Genomic DNA, 23,154 nt, shown 5'->3' on the forward strand with positions numbered 1-23,154 from the left:
CGCCTGATGAGATTATGTTACGTTTAATATTTGAAATGTTGCAGGAACAAGGGACTGCCATAGCCGAATAGGGGGTTGGCATAGCTCGGCTTCAGAGCAAAGATGACAAGGTTGCTCCAACAAAGCCAAAAATGGTTACCGAACCAAGGCAGAAGGAAGCACGGATAGTCGAGAGCGACGGATCCGGAGCTAGTTCGTCTATCGAGGTTTTGAAGACGCTCTTGACCGTGGAAAAACGGGTTAATTCGACGAAGAAGAGAGTGAAAACATATAATTGTCGGGTGGATCAAATCCCGGGGGCTCCACCGATTTTGAAAGGGTCGGATTCAAAGAGATACATTCAAAGGCCTTTCCCCCCGAGTACGGCTCTGAAGCTCATCACGAAGAGATTCAAGATACGGATATTCCGAAATACGATGGTACGACAGACCCGCAGGAGCATGTGACTTCATACACTTGTGCCATAAAAGGCAACGATGTCGAAGAAGATGAAAGTAAGTCGGTATTGTTGAAAAAGGTCGGAGACAAACTCTCGAAAGAGGCCTTAACTTGGTATGGCCACCTGCCCGAGCATTCTATCACTTTTTTTGAAATGCTCGCAGATGCATTTATCAAAGCTCATGCTAGAGCCAAAAAGGTGCAGGCCAGAAAGGCGGATATCTTTGGAATCACCCAAATAGATGATGAACTACTACGAGAGTTTGTAAACCGCTTCTACAGGGAACAAATGGAACTGCCCCCGATTCCGGAGGAATGGGCAGCGCAAGCTTTCACCAAGGTACTCAATCCCCGAAGCTTAACTGCCTCATTCAAATTGAAAGAGAACTTGTTGAAGTACGAGGCTGTAACATGGGTAAATGTCCATAATAGGTACGAATCTAAGATTCGGGTAGAGAAAGATCAGCTCGAACTTCCCCCCGGCCTAATAAAGATGAGCAAAAATTATGAGAGATCGAGAAAAAATTATGATCCGAAATCGAGACCATTGAGGGAAAGGTACCGACCATATTCTCAATCAGAGAAACCTAGCTTCAGGTCGGATAAATCGAGAAGCGGCCTCAATCACTTCTCTAGTGAGGGCGATAACGAGTTGATTGTCCGTCAAACAGTCGAGGCTTTTCATTTAGAAGTGACATCGGTAGTTCAGCTAGCAATAAAGACATACCGAGGTTATCGGAATACATCTTCAACATCAACACCTCGGGCCTTATTTCGGCTATCAGACGTATCACTGAAGCTAGGTGGCCAAGGCCATTATGATCCGACCTGGGTCAATGGGACCCGAACGTGATGTGTGAGTATCATGGGCACAGAACTGAATATTGTTGTCAATTAAGGGAGGAGGTGGCTCATTTATTGAATAATGGCCACCTTCGAGAATTTCTGAGCGAAAAGCTAAAAGCCATTACAAAGAAAGGGAGAATCACAAACGAGTCGAGCCCGTGGAACCTCAACATGTGATCAATATGATAATAAGGGGAACGGATGCTTCACGAGGACAAGTGATGAAAAGAACAAATGTCTCAATTGTACGAGAAAAGTAGACCCAGGACTACGTACCCGAGGGCTCCAGCTCCTTCAGTAACGAGGATGTGGAAGGCATCATTCAACCGCACAATGATGCATTGGTAATTTCTATCCTTATTTTTAAATCACAGGTTAAACGTATTTTGATTGACCCAGGTATTTCAGCCAACATTATCCGATGGAGAGTGGTGGAACAACTGAAGTTACTGGACCAGATTATCCTAGTAGCTCGGGTACTCAGTGGGTTCAATATGGCAAGTGAGACTACGAAGGGTGAAATTTCTTTGCCGATCAACATTGATGGGACCATACAGCAAGACAGTGTTCTACGTCATCAAAGGAGATATAAAGTGTAATGCTTTGCTCGGCAGACCATGGATTCATAGCTTGATAGCAGTACCATCGACACTATATCAGTTGCTGAAGTTCCAAAAAAAAAAACTATCCAAGGCGAACAACTCGCAGCAAGGGAAATGTTCGCGGTCGAGGAAGCGCCTCTCTTTTCAAAGAAATCGAGTCAAAAAGATGATGAATCAATCAAAGGCAAGGACACCAAATAACAATTAAAGAATAAGGATTCAAAAGCGGAGCAGAATGAAATGGACCCGGCCGAGGAAGAAGACGATTTCGGGGTGCCTAGATTGTCTGTATTACCGGATGACTCAGATGCAACCAAATCTACCGTGGAAAAGTTGGAGCAAATCATTTTGTTCGTGCAACTACCGGACAGAAAGGTATACCTGGGCACGGGGTTAACCTCGGAGCTCAGGAGTAAGTTAATTAAATTTGTTCGAGCTAATGCCGATTGTTTTGCGTGGTCCCATATAGACATGACAGGTGTGCCACCAGAAGTGACAACTCATAAGCTCAGCCTCGATAGGAAGTTCACCCCGGTGAAGCAGAAAAGGAGACCAAAGGCCGAGTCAAAACATGCCTTCGTAAAGGATGAGATAACAAAGCTTTTAAAAATAGGCTCTATCCAGGAGGTAATATACCCGGACTGGCTAGCTAACGTAGTCGTGGTGTTGAAGAAAGGTAATAAATTTAGAATGTATGTTGATTATAAAGATCTAAACAAAGCATGCCCGAAGGATTCATTCTCCATGCCTCACATCGATCGAATGATTAATACGACGGCCGGACATGAGATGTTGAGTTTCCTCGATGCCTACTCTGGGTACAACCAGATCCGGATGCATCCAGAGGATCAAGAGAAAACTTCTTTTATTACCTAGTATGGGAATTATTGTTACAATGTCATGCCATTTGGGTTAAAAAATGCCTGGGTAACTTACCAATGCCTAGGTAACGGAATGTTCGAAGAACAGATAGGGAAAACAATGGAAGTTTATATTGATGAATACTAGTCAAGTCCCTAGAAACAGGGGACCATTTAAAACATTTGCAGGATACCTTTGATGTATTTTGCAGATACAATATGAAGCTAAATCCGGAGAAGTGTGCCTTTTCTTTTCCTTGCTACGAAATAAGAATGACTATGTTTGGACACCGGAATGCCAAAATGTCTTGCAAGATTTGAAACGGTATTTGTCCAGCCCGCCCTTGCTACACACGCCGAAGGCAGATGATGAACTATCTCTATACCTAGCAGTATCCGAGGTGGCGGTAAGCGGCGATCTGGTACGAGAGGAAGCAGGTATCCAATTTCCAATCTATTATGTGAGTAGGACCTTAAGAGATGCGGAGACCCATTGGCAAGTTCTTCGAGAAACCTAAAACCTTACTTTCAATGTCATCCCATATGTGTAGTAACTACTTACCCACTAAAAAATGTCATGCATAAGCCAGATTTATCGGGTAGATTGACCAAATAGGCTGTAGAGATTAGCGGATATGATATCGAGTATAAGCTTAGAACAGTTATTCTCAAATCTTAACCGATTTTATGCAGACTTTAACCCTGCCATGATTCCCGAGCTAGAGAAAGATCTTTTGTTAACCTAGGAAAAGGCTTCGGGTATCTGGTCTCTACATAGAGACGGGGCATCAAACCTAAAAGGTTCCAGATTGGGCATTGTTCTTAAGGCCCTCGCCGATGACGTCATTAGACAATCAATCATAACAATAAAATTGATTAACAATGAAGCCGAGTATGAGGCTGTAATTGCAGGTTTAGAATTGGCTCGAAGTTTGGGGGCCGAAGTAATCGAAGCAAAATGTTATTCTCTCCTGGTTGTGAACCAAGTCAATGGCGTCTTCGAGGTCAAGGATGAGCGAATGCAAAGATGTTGCATTGGTTCAAAGAATGGACTATGCAACACGTGCCGAGGGAGCAGAACAACGAGGTGGATGCATTGGCCAACTTAGGCTCCTCGGTTGAACCGGGAGAGTTCAATTCCAGCACGGTCGTCCAATTGATGAACTCGGCAGTGGAAAATAGTCATACTAAGATAAATGCAATGGGTCTAACATGGGATTGGTGCAACAAATACATCGACTACTTGCGCGATGGAAAACTCCCAAACAACCCAAAAGAATCAAGGTCTCTTCGAACCAAAGCGGCACGATTCTATTTGGTGGACGATCAGTTAAACTGATGGTCTTTTTTCGGTACCCTGGCTAAATGCTTAGGACCCGGAGAAACGAACTACATGATGAGAGAAGTCCACGAAGGAACTTGCGGTAACCACTCGGGTGCCGAAGTCCTGGCTCGGAACATCATAAAATTGGGTATTATTGGAATCAGATGGAGGAGGACGCGAAAAGATTTGTCCATAAATGTGATGGGTGCCAAAAGTATACACTGATGATACACCATCTGGGGGAGTAACTGCACCTGGTCTTTACCGCTTAGCCATTTATGAAGTGGGGAATGGATATCGTCGGTCCTCTGCCATAGGCCCCAGGTAAAGCTTGTTTTATCTTATTTAGAACTGATTACTTTTTGAAATGGGTTGAAGCGCAGGCTTTCAAAAAATTTAGATAGAAGGAGGTTATTAATTTCATATGGGGTCATATCATTTGTCGGTTCGGCATCCCAGTCGAAATAACTTGTGATAACGGTCCTCAATTCATTGGCAATAAAGTAAATAACTTCCTCGAAGGGTTGAAGATCAAAAAGATTATGTCAACTCTGAATCATCCAAGTACAAACAGACAGGCGGAATCCACGAACAAAACCATAATTCAAAATTTAAGGAAACGGCTAGAGACGTTAAAGCACAAATGGCAAGAAGTGCTACCAGAAGTATTATGGGCCTACAGAACAACTTCAAAGTCAAGCGCGGGAGAAACACCATTTTCATTAGTCTACGAGGCCGAGGCTCTAATCCCTGTAAAAGTTAGTGAACTAAGTCTACGATTTCGATATGCCACCAACGGGTCAAATGAAGAGGCTATGGCCACCCAACTTGACTTAACGGACGAACTACACAAAAATGCGATGGTCCGTTTAGCAGCTCAAAAGCAGCGAATGGAGAGGTGCTACAACCAAAGGACAAACCTTCGACATTTTCAAGTGGGGACTTAGTACTCCAAAAAATTACCCTGCGCATTAAGAACCCCAATGATGGAAAATTCGACTAGAACTAGGAAGGGCCGTATAAGGTAACCGGAATAATGGGCAAGGGGTCGAATTAGTTATAAACTGTAGACGGCCAACGGCCACACAACAACTGGAACGTGGCTCATTTGAAGAAATGTTATTGCTGAGAAGTCATGTCGAGATAGATTTCGAAGGTATTAGAATTAGGTCTGAAAACACGTGTTGCACTCTTTTATTCCGAAGTGGGTTTTCCGGCAAGGTTTTTAATGAGACAACAAGTACAACGTGTTACCCTATGAGACGAAGCTAAGTGCCTATGAGCTCGAGTCAAATTAATCACAATGGACTGGATAGTATCTCCCCACTCATACTTCATGGACAAACAATAGGGGACTACTATACTCACATCAAGTCCGAAGAAGAGCTCATCGAAGCAATTTATGTTTCTTGTTCTGTGTAAGACCGAACCTTCTGTACTAGGTTTCAATGTAAGGGCGAAACGAGAATCATGCCCGAATAGTATTTGCTACGACAAGATCAGAATGGATCAGATAAAATCTTTAAATCGTGTACAAATACTTGCGATATGAAATGGTATTGTTGAAAAGTATGTCTTGGATATGTTTTCTTATTTAATAACCCCCTACTGGGGACTATCGTCAAAAAATCAACAAAGGCAACAATGTCATATTAAACTGAACCCAACTCTGCTAACAGCCTCGAATGGGTACTGCCATCATAAGATTGACAAAAGGGCAAATAAACAGTACAAAATGCCTCGGACCTAGTCCACTACAAGCAAACATGTCACGACCCAACTCCGTGGGCCGTGACTGGTGCCCGAGCTGGGCACCCGTACCTACCTGTTTACCAATAAACATAGCCATATCTTATTCTCATTCAACATACGACAATTAACACAGTTTTTTTTTCTTTTTCCGAAACGGTCGCATATATCATACATAGCAGACCAAAGCATAAATATATACAAGCCGTTGAAGCTGTCGTAGCAACCACATACGTAACCGGACAACAGCGACCCACATATATGTCTACAGGCCTCTAACAGACGTAATAAAATCATATGACGGGACAGGGCCCTGCCGTACCTCTGAATATACACGTACATATACATGGCAGAAAGTATGTACCAAAAGATGGGCTCCGGGGCAAGGGAGCACTCCAGAATGGCAGAACAGGTAACCTAGACCGCCGGATCTCTTACTCGAGCGTCTGTACCTGCGGGCATGAAACACAGCCCCCGAAGAAAGGGGGTCAGTACGGAATATGTACTGAGTATGTAAGGCATAGAATACGAAAAATAGAAACGTAACCGTAACAACGGTGCAAGAAAGTAGGTGCAATAGTCAGAATACCAAGTTGCTTATTTTTCGAACGTACATCATACTTACCGGTTCCATATGTTGGAAAAGTACCAAAAACGAATAAATCATCTAGAGTGCCGAAATACTTACTTCCCAAACACAGACCTTACGTGCTGGCGTCATATGTCTCCATATACATATTCATATATCCAATCCATATATATATACATATCATATACTGTCGTGGAACGTACGGCCCGATCCATATATACATATCATATACTGCCGTGGAACGTACGGCCCGGTCCAGAATATAGAATACACTGCCGAGGAACGTTCGGCCCGATCCATAATATCATATATACTGCCGAGGAACGTTCGGCCTGATCCATAATATAATATGTACTGCCGAGGAACGTTCGGCCCGATCCATAATATCATATATACTGCCGAGGAACGTTCGGCCCGATCCATAATATAATATGTACTGCCGAGGAACGTTCGGCCCGATCCATAATATCATATATACTGCCGAGGAACGTTCGGCCAGATCCATAAATAATATAACATATTGCTGCGGAACGTGCAGCCCGATCCATACATATCATATATATACCGTCATATCATCTCATATCATATCTCATCATATCATATCACATCATATCATATCTTCAAACGTGCTATCATACTTACAGACTCCTTTTAGAACATTTTCCATGAAGGTTAGGGACATTAAGACTTACCGAATTCTTTTAGAAACACAATTCTCTTACTTATCTCGTTACTTAATCATATCATAGGCTCGACCAGGTCAGACATACTCATATCAAATTACTTGTACCGGAATACCGGTGTCATTACTTAATCATGTCACGTTTACAAGGCTCGATGAAATGATCGGACATACTACTATCTGCAAAGCGAGACATCGAAGGGTACAAAAGATACTCTTGTCGGAATGTTCGAAGCATATTACCTATAACAATTTATTCACATCAGATTACATACCCATATCAGAGTATTTGTATCGGAACAATTATGTCGAAATTCTGGTATCATGATACTCATAACGGATTATTTATCTCGGGTTACATACCCGTATCAGAATAATCGTACTAGAGCACTTATATCATGATACGTATCTCAAAACGTTCGTATCGAATTACACGTACCACAATGTTCATGGCAGAATACTTATATCAGAGTCGGAACACTCATGTCGAATCGCGTATAACAGACTATCTGTATCAGGACTGTCAAATCAGAATATTCGCATCAGAGTTTCTAGATATTTGTTTCGGAGGATGTATGCGAATCACAGCAACTTGGAATAGTAGCCAAACGTTTTCCTTAATTATTGTACGGAAATGAGTCAACTAGATCAACACAATTAAGTCTCGAGGATTGTGGGCCCACCTCGGGTCAAGTCGAGGTGGCGTACCCAAATTCTATACCTTAAGCCTTATGGAGTCACTTATAATAGTCTTAGTGTCATTCGGTTTCATTTAGCAAGTTATAGACATTTCAGCACTTATTCCAGCAAAGCATGGAGAATTTGATTCAATTCTACTAAATGAAAAAGGGCCAATTTCAGATTCGGATTGCGAGGAGCAGAATCGTCCCCGAGGCTCATATCCAAAACTAATAAGTCTAAGGCATGCCAAAAGAAGGAAAAGTGAAGCCTTACATACCTTACGCGCTTCCTACGCTTGCCCAAACTCAAATCCCGTTTGCTCCAAAATCTACATTCGGTCACAATTACCAAATATGAATTTCAAGCTTTTAAGAGTCCAAACTTAAGTACATATTTGTCTACCGAAATTTCGGCAGCATTTCCCCTATAAACTCAACATCCCCGAGAGTTAACTCGGCCATAATATGTTCATAACAACAACCCAATAATACCAACAATGTCAACAATCATCACAAAACACATTATAACACAAATAGTCTCTCTTCTACATAGTTCAACAACTTCCATTCCAACTTCACAATTTCCAGCTAATATCAACATCTTTCCATATTCATTATCTATATTAAGATCATTCAAACATATTTCAATAACATTCGAAACAATATTCATGAATTCAAGTGTTTCCGCCAAATCCATATTCCATCCGAAACTCCTACAAATGCGACAAAACTACTAAATCGCATTGTCTTCGTCCAAGTTCATCAACAACAATCATAATTCACATTTAGAATCACACTTTCACAATTACATAAAATCTATATTAAAATCACATAATTTCCCATAAAAATCTACAACAATTTTCAATACCAACTTGATTCATTAAACCCTTATTTACATCACAAACACCACAACAACACAACTAACAAACTAATCTGAATTTAATTCATCTTCTCCCTTCATCATCATGGTACATGGCCATACACACACCCACACACATACACGGCAATGCATACACACATTACAACTCCATAATTCTCATCTAATTCCAATCCTTACAACATATATATTTATTCCATAACACAAAAGGATAGATTTCTTACCTTTTTCTTCAAACTTCTACTTGCCAAGACAATCAATTTCTTGCCATAAAAATTATACCATGTTGAAGAGCATCCTTGAATTAGTAATATTGCTAGAAAATTATGATTTTTGGATCATGATTCATGGAATTGAAAATTTTTTTCTTTTCTTTTGAAGGGGCCGAAACCCCCTCTCATTTGTTCTTGCTCTTCTTGTTTTCTCTCCTTCTAGTTTTGTCTTGAAACTTCTAATGTTTCATGACAATTAAATGGTCCTTATATTTAATTACCACATGGATAATTTCCATGGGCTTGGCCATGTTGGCCGGCCACCCCTTGCAAATTTGGGCCTAAATTTTTCTTTTCATTTTTGTTTTGGGCCAACCCGGTTGGTCCCGAGTTGGGTCTAGCCCACTGACCTTTCGACCTTAAAACGTTCATATCTCCTTGCACCGACGTCACCTGAGAACCCACGACTTATGGTTGGAAAGCTAATTCAATTATCTACAACTTCTATTTCTTGGTATATTTCCAAATTCCAAACTTATAATACCGTTTTTTCCCCCAAAGTCAGGTCACCCGAAATGTTTTCTTAAAAGTATTCGTTTGGAGGACTTCCACTTTGATTTGGCCCAATTACTTATGGATCATATTTTGTAATTCCCGAAATTCCAATTTTTCCCTTGGCCTTACTCCGTATTTCCGCACCAATATTTTTCCATGAACAACATATACATATTGGCTAGAATCAAAATATGACCTTATTTCTTACAAGCCAAAATTATTTCGAATTTTCCGAATGTTCAAAATTACGGGATATAACATCCTCCCCCCCCCCCCCTTTATAACATTCGTCCTCGAATGTTAAACCGACCTTATGGGGTCTCTTACTACATCCGGGGAGGTCCCCGTCTTTCCTTCAAAAATTTCCAAACGTTACAATTGCTATCTCCTTTTTCTTCCGTTTACTTACTTTTCTCTTCTTCCTTAATATTGTCGTATTAGAAGCTTCCACCCTTATTGTAGCGAGGTCAGTACTCGTTTACTTCATAACATCTCTATATCGCATCTTTTACTTGTCTCCTGACTTTTGTTTAGCTGACATCGTTCATATGCCGCAACACTGGCCACTGGGGTCCACCGTCGATCGGTACCATCATAAGTGGGATGTCACCCGCATACACGTACATTTACTATCATTTTACTCACAAAAGATTTCCAAACGCTTATTCAAACCTGCTCTGAGTCCAGAACTTTATTGCGTTTCCTTTCTCTTTCTCCAGCCGAGTCTGCCTTGGCCTACCCAACCTATTTAGGGTTTCTGGTCGTTCCGTACATTCTAATTTCCTTTGGGTTACCCCAGATTTCCCATCTGTCTTTTATTTTTAGATTCATAAAAATTTTGGTATACTTCCTAGGGGGTCACCCATCCCAAAATTACTCCGGCCCTAGCACGCTTAACTTCGTAACTTTCACACATTTTGACACGTTAATGCTGATATAATTGCTTCGACTGCTCCGCACGACCTTCGTCACATAATTTAAGGTAAGTCGGGGTTCTAACAACTTCCAAAACATCCTCGCAGCGGGTCCCACCCCGATTTTCACTTTTCTGACCATACACTTACCGTATTGTCCCCCTTTTTTTTCATATTTCTGGAAAAATTTGGGCAGAGGTTCCTCTGTATTTCTTACTATCCGAAAACCTGTACACCGAAAATACCAACCATGCCTCACAGGGCCAACACATATACGCATATATATATATAAATATATCATATCATATCGTATCGTAGCCACACAGGGCTAACAATTTCAAATAAAAATTATGAAGATGTCGAAACTTACCTCACATGCCTAACTCAAACTGCACCTGTTACACTTTTCTGTTTACTTTTCCTTTCAATTTTCAACCTTATGTTTCAATCATACTTCAAATACCATACCCGACATACGTCTTTCATGCCATTGCTTACCTGTGTACTGTGTAGCTTCCAATATGATCAGTCACTGTCTTACGTCGGTACCGTTCTCCAGCTGAAATCAAGGGTTAGTAAAAAGGAATTCATTTCCTACAGCTGGCTCTATCGCATGATCTAACATTCAAAGAAAGGTAACACCCTAAATGTCCTGTAGCCTCCTGTTTATAGATGTGGTGCACAACACACCGATAAACAAGATGCTACTAGACACGGCCTGTAGACATTCCAAGGACAAACCGCTCTGATACCACTTCTGTCACGACCCAACCCCGTGGGCCGTGACTGGTGCCCGAGCTGGGCACCCGTACCTACCTGTTTACCAATCAACATAGCCATATCTTATTCTCATTCAACATACGACAATTAACACAGATTTGTTTTTTCTTTTTCCGAAACGGTCGCATATATCATACATAGCAGACCAAAGCATAAATACATACAAGCCGTTGAGGCTGTCGTAGCAACCACATACGTAACCGGACAACAACGACCCACGACCCACATATATGTCTACAGGCCTCTAACAGACGTAACAGAATCATATGACGGGTCAGGGCCCCGCCGTACCCCTGAATATACACGTACATATACATGGCAGAAAGTATGTACCAAAAGATGGGCTTCGGGGCAAGGGAGCACTCCAGAATGGCAGAACAGGTAACCTAGACCGCCGGATCTCTTACTCGAGCGTCTGTACCTGCGGGCATGAAACGCATCCCCCGAAGAAAGGGGGTCAGTACGGAATATGTACTGAGTATGTAAGGCATAAAATACGGAAAATAGAAACGTAACCGGAACAACGGTGCAAGAAAGTAGGTGCAATAGTCAGAATACCAAGATGCTTATTTTTCGAACGTACATCATACTTACCGGTGCCATATGTTGGAAAAGTACCAAAAACGAATAAATCATCTAGAGTGCCGAAATACTTACTTCCCAAACACAGACCTTACGTGCTGGCGTCATATGTCTCCATATACATATTCATATATCCAATCCATATATATATACATATCATATACTGCCGTGGAACGTACGGCCCGATCCATATATACATATCATATACTGCCGTGGAACGTACGGCCCGGTCCAGAATATAGAATACACTGCCGAGGAACGTTCGGCCCGATCCATAATATCATATATACTGCCGAGGAACGTTCGGCCCGATCCATAATATAATATGTACTGCCGAGGAACGTTCGGCCCGATCCATAATATCATATATACTGCCGAGGAACGTTCGACCCGATCCATAATATAATATGTACTGCCGAGGAACGTTCGGCCCGATCCATAATATCATATATACTGCCGAGGAACGTTCGGCCAGATCCATAAATAATATAACATATTGCTGCGGAACGTGCAGCCCAATCCATACATATCATATATATACCGTCATATCATCTCATATCATATCTCATCCTATCATATCACATCATATCATATCTTCAAACGTGCTATCATACTTACAGACTCCTTTTAGAACATTTTCCATGAAGGTTAGGGACATTAAGACTTACCGAATTCTTTTAGAAACACAATTCTCTTACTTATCTCGTTACTTAATCATATCATAGGCTCGACCAGGTCAGACATACTCATATCAAATTACTTGTACCGAAATACCGGTGTCATTACTTAATCATGTCACGTTTACAAGGCACGATGAAATGATCGGACATACTACTATCTGCAAAGCGAGACATCGAAGGGTACAAAAGATACTCTTGTCGGAATGTTCGAAGCATATTACCTATAACAATTTATTCACATCAGATTACATACCCATATCAGAGTATTTGTGTCGGAACAATTATGCCGGAATTCTGGTATCATGATACTCATAACGGATTATTTATCTCGGGTTACATACCCGTATCAGAATAATCGTACTAGAGCACTTATATCATGATACGTATCTCAAAACGTTCGTATCGAATTACACGTACCACAATGTTCATGGCAGAATACTTATATCAGAGTCGGAACACTCATGTCGAATCGCGTATAACAGACTATCTGTATCAGGACTGTCAAATCAGAATATTCGCATCAGAGTTTCTAGATACTTGTTTCAGAGGATGTATGTGAATCACAGCAACTTGGAATAGTAGCCAAACGTTTTCCTTAATTATTGTATGGAAATGAGTCAACTAGATCAACACAATTAAGTCTCGAGGATTGTGGGCCCACCTCGGGTCAAGTCGAGGTGGCGTACCCAAATTCCATACCTTAAGCCTTATGGAGTCACTTATAATAGTCTTAGTGTCATTCGGTTTCATTTAGCAAGTTATAGACATTTCAGCACTTATTCCAGCAAAGCATGGAGAATTTGATTCAATTCTACTGAATGAAAAAGGGCCAATTTCAGATTCGGATTGCGAGGAGCAGAATCATCCCCGAGGCTCATATCCAAAACTAATAAGTCTAAGGCATGCCAAAAGAAGGAAAAGTGAAGCCTTACATACCTTACGCGCTTCCTACGCTTGCCCAAACTCAAATCCCGTTTGCTCCAAAATTTACATTTGGTCACAATTACCAAATATGAATTTCAAGCTTTTAAGAGTCCAAACTTAAGTACATATTTGTCTACCGAAATTTCGGCAGCATTTCTTCTATAAACTCAACATCCCCGAGAGTTAACTCGGCCATAATATGTTCATAACAACAACCCAACAATACCAACAATGTCAACAATCATCACAAAACACATTATAACACAAATAGTCTCTTTTCTACATAGTTCAACAACTTTCATTCCAACTTCACAATTTCCAGCTAATATCAACATCTTTCCATATTCATTATCTATATTAAGATCATTCAAACATATTTCAATAACATTCGAAACAATATTCATGAATTCAAGTGTTTCCGCCAAATCCATATTCCATCCGAAACTCCTACAAATGCGACAAAACTACTAAATCGCATTGTCTTCGTCCAAGTTCATCAACAACAATCATAATTCACATTTAGAATCATACTTTCACAATTACATAAAATCTATATTAAAATCACATAATTTCCTATAAAAATCTACAACAATTTTCAATACCAACTTGATTCATTAAACCCTTATTTACATCACAAACACCACAACAACACAACTAACAAACTAATCTGAATTTAATTCATCTTCTCCCTTCATCATCATGGCACATGGCCATGCACACACCCACACACATACACGGCAATGCATACACACATTACAACTCCATAATTCTCATCTAATTCCAATCCTTACAACATATATATTTATTCCATAACACAAAAGGATAGATTTCTTACCTTTTTCTTCAAACTTCTACTTGCCAACAAAAGCACTTTCTTGCCATAAAAATTATACCATGTTGAAGAGCATCCTTGAGTTAGTAATATTGCTAGAAAATTATGATTTTTGGATCATGATTCATGGAATTGAAATTTTTTTTCTTTTCTTTTGAAGGGGCCGAAACCCCCTCTCATTTGTTCTTGCTCTTCTTGTTTTCTCTCCTTCTAGTTTTGTCTTGAAACTTCTAATGTTTCATGACAATTAAATGGTCCTTATATTTAATTACCACATGGATAATTTCCATGGGCTTGGGCTTGGCCATGTTGGCCGGCCACCCCTTGCAAATTTGGGCCTAAATTTTTCTTTTCATTTTGGTTTTGGGCCAACCCGGTTGGTCCCGAGTTGGGTCTAGCCCACTGACCTTTCGACCTTAAAACGTTCATATCTCCTTGCACCGACGTCACCTGAGAACCCACGACTTATGGTTGGAAAGATAATTCAATTATCTACAACTTCTATTTCTTGGTATATTTCCAAATTTCAAACTTATAATACCGTTTTTTCCCCCCAAAGTCAGGTCACCCGAAATGTTTTCTTAAAAGTATTCGTTTGGAGGACTTCCACTTTGATTTGGCCCAATTACTTATGGATCATATTTTGTAATTCCCGAAATTCCAATTTTTCCCTTGGCCTTCCTCCGTATTTCCGCACCAATATTTTTCCATGAACAACATATACATATTGGCTAGAATCAAAATATGGCCTTATTTCTTACAAGCCAAAATTATTTCTAATTTTTCGAATGTTCAAAATTACGGGATATAACAAAACAGTAGAAAGAAGGTCAAATAATTAAAGACCTTGATTGAAAATGCCTGAGGTGATTCAGTGACGTCTGAATTCACAAAGCATAAATAAGTCCCGCGGGCGAATCATTCAATAAGTCTTCGGTCAAAAACAAACCGAACAAAGTAAGGCTCGTAACTGATAAGTTAAGATAGGCTCAATTCGAATAAAAAGCTTAGGGCTAAGCTCCGGCTACTCATTACGAAGCAAATGTTCAAAGCAACTATCATAAATTATATTCGATTCAAAGATCAAATAAAACGATGGCAAAAAGGAAATATGCATTTCATACATGGCATAGCAAGCCGAAGCTTTACACTTGGATTTTTTACATGATAAAAAACAAAAAATAAAAAAGGCTCGTGCAGGCCCTATTCTACTCGGTATGAGATGAATCTGACCGAGTTCTCAGAAATGGTCTCCTCGGAATCATCTTCGGAGCTAGCCTCAAGATCTTTCTTAGCCTTATCCTCAATCATCCTCGCATCAAGTATGCAAGCCGGGATGTTTTTCATACCCTGTTTAACGTGCTCGAGGGTTATCCTCCGGGATTTTCACCGCTCATACTCAGCCACGAGCGTAGAACGAGCCTCAGCGGCCATTACATCATTAAGAGCTTCATCCAGATTGGCCTCAGTTTTCTTCAGCTTCTCCTCCAGCTCGGATTCCATGCCAACTAGAGTGCTTCGAACCTTATTGACAGATGTAAGCTCGGTTTAGAGACGATCGTTGGCTGCAATAGCTTCGTCGAGCTTGCTTTTAAACTCATCACTGATCCGGACACGAGTCTCGACCTTTTCTTAAAAAATCCTCAGCTTCTCCTTCTCGATGGCTCTCTCAGCTTCAAGCTACCTGGACTTCTCTACTGTTTTCTCCGCATCAACCTTGACCGAGTTAATCTCACCTCGAAGTTGAGCAATAGTAGCCTCAAACTCACCGAGTTTGGTAGAAAAGTTAGCATTCTCTCGGCTAAGGTTTGTATTATCCTGATTCAGGAGCTAGTTCTTTTCAACCGCATCATCAAGTTCGGCCTTTAGACGAAGGTTATCAGCTTTAGCTACCTCAGGCTCGGATTGAAGGTTCGGGGGAGCGACTAACCGACTCAGCTAGTCCTCTTTTTCCTGCAAGAGAAGCTTAAACTTCTCGATTTCCCGGCTCTGAGCATCCAGCTGGCCCTTCAAGTCATTTTGCTTCATGTTGGGCTCAATGAAGCCTTCATTTACGAGCACAATGCTCTGCAAATATAAAACAAATGAAGTTATAAAATCGATTAGCGAAAACGGAGAATCACACATCGATGTTGTAGAAATGCATAAGAACCCTTACCCGGTTGCCCGCATGCATACCCTCGTTTATGAGACATTGCCATGGGAGTCTCTCCATCTTCTCCTTGTCTAAATCTGAAACAAGAGATCTTAGATAACTTGAAACCCCCACGAGACATGATAAAAAGTTGCAGTCCTCGAGGACGGTGACCACAACCGACTTAGTCCTCCTCGGTTCTATACTGGGGGCTGGCAAAATATCAACAAGTTTTGACCTTACACCACCGGGTAGTAATCCTCGTAGGTCGTGGAATACAGAGGTGACCAAACCCCGAGGCTTCGGTCATAGCAGGAGGGGTACCGGCAAGCATATCATCGAGGTTATCCGATCTAGAAGAAGGAGAAGGAGGAGAAACTGGAGCAGCTCTAGCAGTGCCAGTAGTTAGTGGTACCTCAGGCTCAATAGCTATGTTGAATCTAGACGACGGGTCGGTTACCGCAGTAATTTCAACCTCTGGGTCCGTTTCAACACTTTGGGTAGCCTCAGTTTCTAATATTGGACCGGACCTTCTAGGCCTCTTCACCAAAAGCGCTGCCTCGGGTGAAGTATCACTTGAAATGTCAATAAATTCAATGGACCTTAGTGGAATTTGAGTTTGGAGATACTCGGTTACCGGAGGAAAAAGAACCTCATACTCCCCACCTGTAGTCAAGGTTGGGATGGTAGTTTCTTCCTCAGCAACGGTAGCGACGGAGGGACCCTCGATAACTTTTTTAAACATAATGTCGAGCTTGATTTCGTCCCTCAGGGTTCGAACATCACTCCTCGACCTCTTCTTTTTCTTTTGACCCTTGGTCGAGGGTTTTCTTTGCCTCTGCTCGGCTGCGACAATAAGCCGGGATAATCCTGTCATATCAGAGTCCGAGCCCGATGTCGCAGGCTCACCTTTTGGAGCAGGTCATGGTTCCACATAACCTTTGCCCAAACCTAGGCATCGAAGAGTTAAAGAAAGAAAAGGCGAAACAAATAGAAGTGTTAATCATCAAATTGAAGAAAATGTTACCATGGTTCAGCACGACCCACCGGTCACGAGATAAATCTGCCCATGTTCGTTCTTCATGTAGATGTTGGCTGATGATTGCCTCGACCCACTCGGGGAAGTTACGAACGGCAGTAGGGATCTATGCTTCGGCTGCAATATTGAAAAAGTTAAAAAAAAAACTCGAATACACGTGAAAGGAACACATTTGAGGAACTCACGTGTATCATTCCATTTATCAGGAAAAGGCAAGTACTCAGCCGGAATGATATCCGCAGTCTTCATCGGGACGAAGGTTCAAGCCATCCTCTGTGTCTATCCTCATTGAGACAGGAAAGAATCGGGTTTCAGCCTTGTTTGAAAACCATTATCATACCTCCGCGAAAGATCAGGGGGTAATATAACCAAATAAAATGTGCCAAAGTGAACTCCTTATTGACATTATTCGCCAATAAACGAAGGCATGCCACGATCCTCTAGATAATCGGCTTAATTTGGGCAAGACACACATTGTATGTCCGGCACATCTCGAGAATGACCGGATCAATCGGGGGGTCGAGCTTGAGAGTTAACGGGTACGTATAAACGTACAGAAACCCCTCCTTGTAATCGGTGATGGACTCGTCATCACCGGGGGCAAACACCTGCATCGAACGTTTGTCCCATCCACACTCGACCCGAACCCGAGAGAGGCGATCCTCTTTAATTGATGAGCGATAACGTCTCACGTCGAAACCCCTATCCGATGCTTGCACCGCCTTTTCAACTTCAAATTCGTGGTTATAATAGGGCCTCGACGGTATTATGTCCGTCACCTTTGGTTGAGGAAGTGTCTTACCTCCAGGTTTAGGTGCAGGTTCGACACCCGGAGAAGAAGCCGAGGGTATGTTCTCAGAAGCAGAGTCGGTGTTCGTTGACATTTCTTGGTCAAATATGAATTTATGAATAAGTTGGTATAAAGATTTGAAGGTTTGAAGATTCAGATGAAGATTTGAAGGCGGAGATGAAGGAATGAACTTAAAGGTTTGAAAGTTCGGGTTCAAGGTATAAAGGTTTCGATGCAAAGAAGGATGAAGATCCGAAGAGTAGGCAGCTGAATATTGAGCGAGGAATCGAAGATAAGAAAAGTTAAAAATGAAAAATGAAAGGTAAAAAAGCAACTGTAACTCTTATATAGACGTTTCACCATGGCGGTTACCGAAGGCAACCAATCAGAAGACGACACGTGTCCTAGAATTAATGAAACTTAATTTGAAGCGACGTGGCTTGAGGCGATTTTCAAAGTTGGCCACTCGAAATGGGACATGTGGCCGAAGTCAGAAGGGCGTGATATAAGGAGACGTCACGGTTCCCGTCTATTTTGAAGATAAGAACGAACTTATGAATGAGACCACTAGTTTGAGACTTTTTCACTTCCTGTCACTCCAGTGAAACTATGATCCAGAAAGTGTGGGGACTATCTGTATATAGTAAAAATCGGATCAATTCGTAAACAATAAGATCGGAGCAAATGACAGGCTTAAATGGGCACGAATGCGTTCGATCTTGCTCCATGATAACGTCCAAATCCACTCCTCAAAGAGAAAGTGTACACGGTCGTCGCAATATAATTTACCCAACTATGAGTCGGGGTCGATCCCACAGGGAACAATATGCTAGGCGATTTAAACAAATAAGGAATTATCACTTTCTACGCTAAGCCAAACACTTGATAATAATTTGTTTTTTTTTTATAAAATTATAACTAATGCAAAAATATAAACTAATCTAGAAAGCAAGTAAAATGATCAATGGCCATAAGCATGGATATAAGGAACTCTCAAGTAACGATCCAATATATTTTATGATATTACAACTAAGAGCGGGTTTATGTTAATAGATAATGATTTCTAAAATCTTATTGAAAGTCTTCCAACCAAATCAATGAATTTCACTCTAAGATTTTCCAAGCCTTAGAGTGTGATATCAAGCACAGCCAATTGAATCTCAAGTAACTTTTCTATTCCTAGCTCAAGTTATTAGATGGGTTTAATGACCCAAATTCTTGTTAATTAATCTTTCCCAACCTAGATTTCCTCTTCCGAGCTCAATCAAAGTAAATGGGCGAGTCTTAGGGTTAGCTAATCCCTTAAGAAACATTAAAGAACAAGATTAATTAAAATAACAAAGACCCATTTCAATAGAAATAAAAATCATTCAATACATAAGCATAACAAGAGGCTTCATCCAACTTTGCAAATGAATATTTTTCATAAACAAGATTAAAGTTATGGAATAAAATACAACACCCTTAAATAAGCAATAAAAAGCAAGGAATTGAAGAAAGGGTTGAGAAGTTTATCATTAACGAGCTCCAATCTTCTCCTCCAAAGGTGTGGTGTAAAACCCTAGCTCCAAAGCTTGTGTTGAATGGCCAAACATCCAAATGATATGCCCCAAGTCTCTCTTTTCTAGCTCCTCAACTTTCCCAAGTCAAAATATGACAAAATAAACCCCAAAGTTTCAGTTTTGCAAATCTGTCCCATTTTTGCAAAACTGTCCAGTTTTGACAGTTTTGCAAAACTGTCCAGTTTGGCCTCTTTTTGACGTTATTTTCACTTAGTTTCTTCCGATCACTTCTAAATCACATAAAACTGAATAGAGCACCAATATTATACAAAAATACCCCTGCGTGCGCAACGTTCGTCTTCGCATGTTGTGTCGCAAGACAAACATGCGAGATGCGAAGCATGCTCATCAGCCGCATGTTATGCTCTTGACTTCAGGCTTCCCAGATTTCGGACAAGGTTTGCGTTAACATTGTTGTCTTGCAAGTTCAACATGCGATTCGCATGTTGATCTCGCAAATTGCGTAACCTTTCATTCTCTATTCTTCAGTGGCCTGTCATGCTATGCGGTGGAATTGTGCATCCGCAGACATGACATGCGGCTCGCATGTTGTGCAAAGTGTGTACTTGGCCTATTTTGCTTCATTTTGCTCCGTTATGCTTTCCGAATATCTTTTCCTACAAAATGACAAAAACACACGAAAAGTAACACCAAAGTTTCTTGAAGAGTTTCAAAAGCTTAAGAAATTAGCATCGAATATCCCATAATTTCACGGCACACATTCCACACCGGGGGTGTTGTATCGGACACAACATATCCGAGTCAAAATAAGTGTGTCCGTTAGTCCGGATAATCTGAGCCCGAATGTGTGTGTCCGTTGGTCCGGATAATCAGTTTTGAGGCTGCCACGCGTCATAAAACCATTCCGCCATTTGCGCTGACAACCGTATGGGTGTCAGACCATACGGCTGGGCTTTATCCATTTTAGGGTTTTTTAGAAAGGCTTTTTAACATTGTACTAGAGGGCCCATAAAGGATTACCTATAAATAGAGGGCAACACTTTCCTTTAGAGGGTTAGCTTTTTCCTCATATCACAACATTGTAACCATCTGAAATATTAAGGTTCTCTTCAAGCATTTTGGTCCGAATTTGTGGTGTTCATCCAAAACCGAGCTAATCTTACATATTGTTTGGCACTTTCAATCTATCTCATTATCATTATTTAGCACATTTAGCACATATCATCTCCTTATTGTATACTATGTATACACATATATATAAATATATTCGTATACATATTCGTTTAGATTTCATATTTACCAAAAGATTAAGTTCATCCACATATCCTATTCACTACTTACAAATTTAATTGTTACTCATAATTCGGGTAAATAGCTACAAGGCTCTCAATGACCACCACACCCTCCTTGAAGGTACCTTGTTGAAGCATAACATGGTCACTCCCGGTTCTGACTCCGCCAAGGTTGCACCCGAGGTGATTGCTGAGTACACCGTCTGTGCTTTGCAGCGCACAATGCCGGCTGTTGTTCCCGCTGTGGTGTTCTTGTCCGGCGATCAAAGCGAAGAGGAGGCCACCGTCAACCTCAACGCAATGAACAAGCTCCAGACTAAGAAGCTATGGTCGCTTTCCTTCTCCTTCGGACGTACTCTTCAACAGAACACCCTCAAGGAGTGGGATAGAAAAGAGGAGAATGTTCAGAAGGCACAAGCTGCATTCCTTACCCAGTGCAAGGCTAACTCTGAGGCTATACTCGGAAAGTATGTTGGAGCTTCCAACTTGAGCGAGGGTGCTTTCGAGAGCCTTCATGTCAAGGACTACAAGTACGAGATCAAATTTTTTGGTTTTCGGTTCATGTTTTTCCTGATTTCCATCTTTATGCATGCGCAAAAGGCGATTAATCGAGATAGTGCAGAGGTGACAAAGCATGCATGAGGTTTCCTTCAATCTGGTGTAACAATATTGGCTTTGTGACATCTTCATGTAACTGTTTTTGGGGTTGGCTTATCAAATGAAAATTATATTTTGCATTAAAAAAAACACCTCTTTAATACCTCACTGATCCATTCTTTTCATGCAATTCAACTGAAGGATGAATTTTTCAACTAGAAATAGTTTGTCATCCTTACCTTATGAACGTAGAAAAAATACATTAGAGAGCTCTTGAAAAAGTGAGGAAAATAAAAGAGAGTTTGTTTAGTTGAAAGAAGGTGTTCTTTTTGGTGGAGCTTTAGATTCAACATCTTGTCCAGAGTTTGTTGAGTTGTACGACTTGGTCGGGCTAGTAAGGTGACAAGTCAGAAAGATTATTGTTGGATCGGTAGATTTACTGCAGCGGGCTTAAATCTCCTTAAAGAGAGCGAGATATGCTCGCCTCAGCTTGAAGATACTTTATTTTCTTCATATTATTTTTCAATTGTAATTTTATTTCTATTGTACTATCACCAACAAGTAGAAAGTCCAAATGTAATATATAAGCTAGGGTATATTTGTAAATTTAATAATTTTTAACGGGTTTCTGACTAAATCGATAAGGAAAATGAGTAAATTGCTCCCCGCACCGTTAAGCCATTAACTATATCCCTCATACATTAATCCGATAAATCGAGACTGATAAGTTAATAAACCTATTTTGCAGTTGAATTATCGATTACATTTGGATTTAGAGCAAACCTAATATAACTGGTGGAGGAGTCGTGAATCGGTGCTTATTCAGTGCTCTCGCCACTTTAGTTAGATCCAATTGATATGATCTCTTCATCAGTTGCGTCCTCCTGATTGTTCTTCTTTCATGCCGAAACTCATGGCATTTTCTAAACTTTCATTCTTCATTGACTGTCTGTGGTTCCTTCAAGGACTAAAAGCGCTCTCTGATGCTACGACTGAAGCTGAAACATCTATATTTATATATAATATAACTCTAGTATAGATAAGGTGACGTGATACCTCTCTATGGTCTATAAAATTATTTATCTTTTTTCTCCTTTTTGGGGCTTTTTTCTATTTTTCTCATTTATGGTCTGTGAAAAAAAAAAACTCAAAAATCACTATTTACTCTCTTAACTATGAGCCCGTTTGGATTGGCTTATAAGTTGCTGATAAGCTGTTTTCAGTTTTTTGAGTGTTTGGTTGGCCAGCTTAAAGCCGTTTTGTTCTTAAAATAAGCCCAAAAAAAAATAATTGGGCCTGTTTGGCTTAACTTATCTAAAGCAGCTTATAAGTTAGGGAAATCTACACGGTGTAGCTAACATTAGACCTTATTTTTATCTAGTAGCTATACTTTAATTAATTTACACCTCATAGCTAAAAGGTGTATATCAATTACACTCCATAACTAAAACATACAAAATAGATTAAAATAAAAAAGCAAACCCTTGTATTCACATTTTTCTCTCTCTTCCCTCCCTTCTGCTCTCTCTTCCATGAAAAATATTCAATGTTCTTCAAGTCCACTACTTCTCCATCCCTTCTGCTCTCTCTACCATTTTCTCTCCTTACCGCCACTCCACTGCCATTCCGCCACCACCATGGCCGACGTCACCA

The 23,154-nt window shown here is 40.7% G+C and overlaps 1 pseudogene; it reads left to right on the forward strand.

The window, feature by feature from the left end:
* Nucleotides 1-21,546, forward strand: part of LOC132609291 (fructose-bisphosphate aldolase 6, cytosolic-like) — a 28,739-nt pseudogene extending 7,193 nt beyond the window's left edge.
* The last annotated feature ends 1,608 nt before the right edge of the window (nt 21,547-23,154 follow it).

This window comes from Lycium barbarum, chromosome 1 (genome assembly GCF_019175385.1).
Source record: "Lycium barbarum isolate Lr01 chromosome 1, ASM1917538v2, whole genome shotgun sequence".
Lineage (NCBI taxonomy): Eukaryota > Viridiplantae > Streptophyta > Magnoliopsida > Solanales > Solanaceae > Lycium > Lycium barbarum.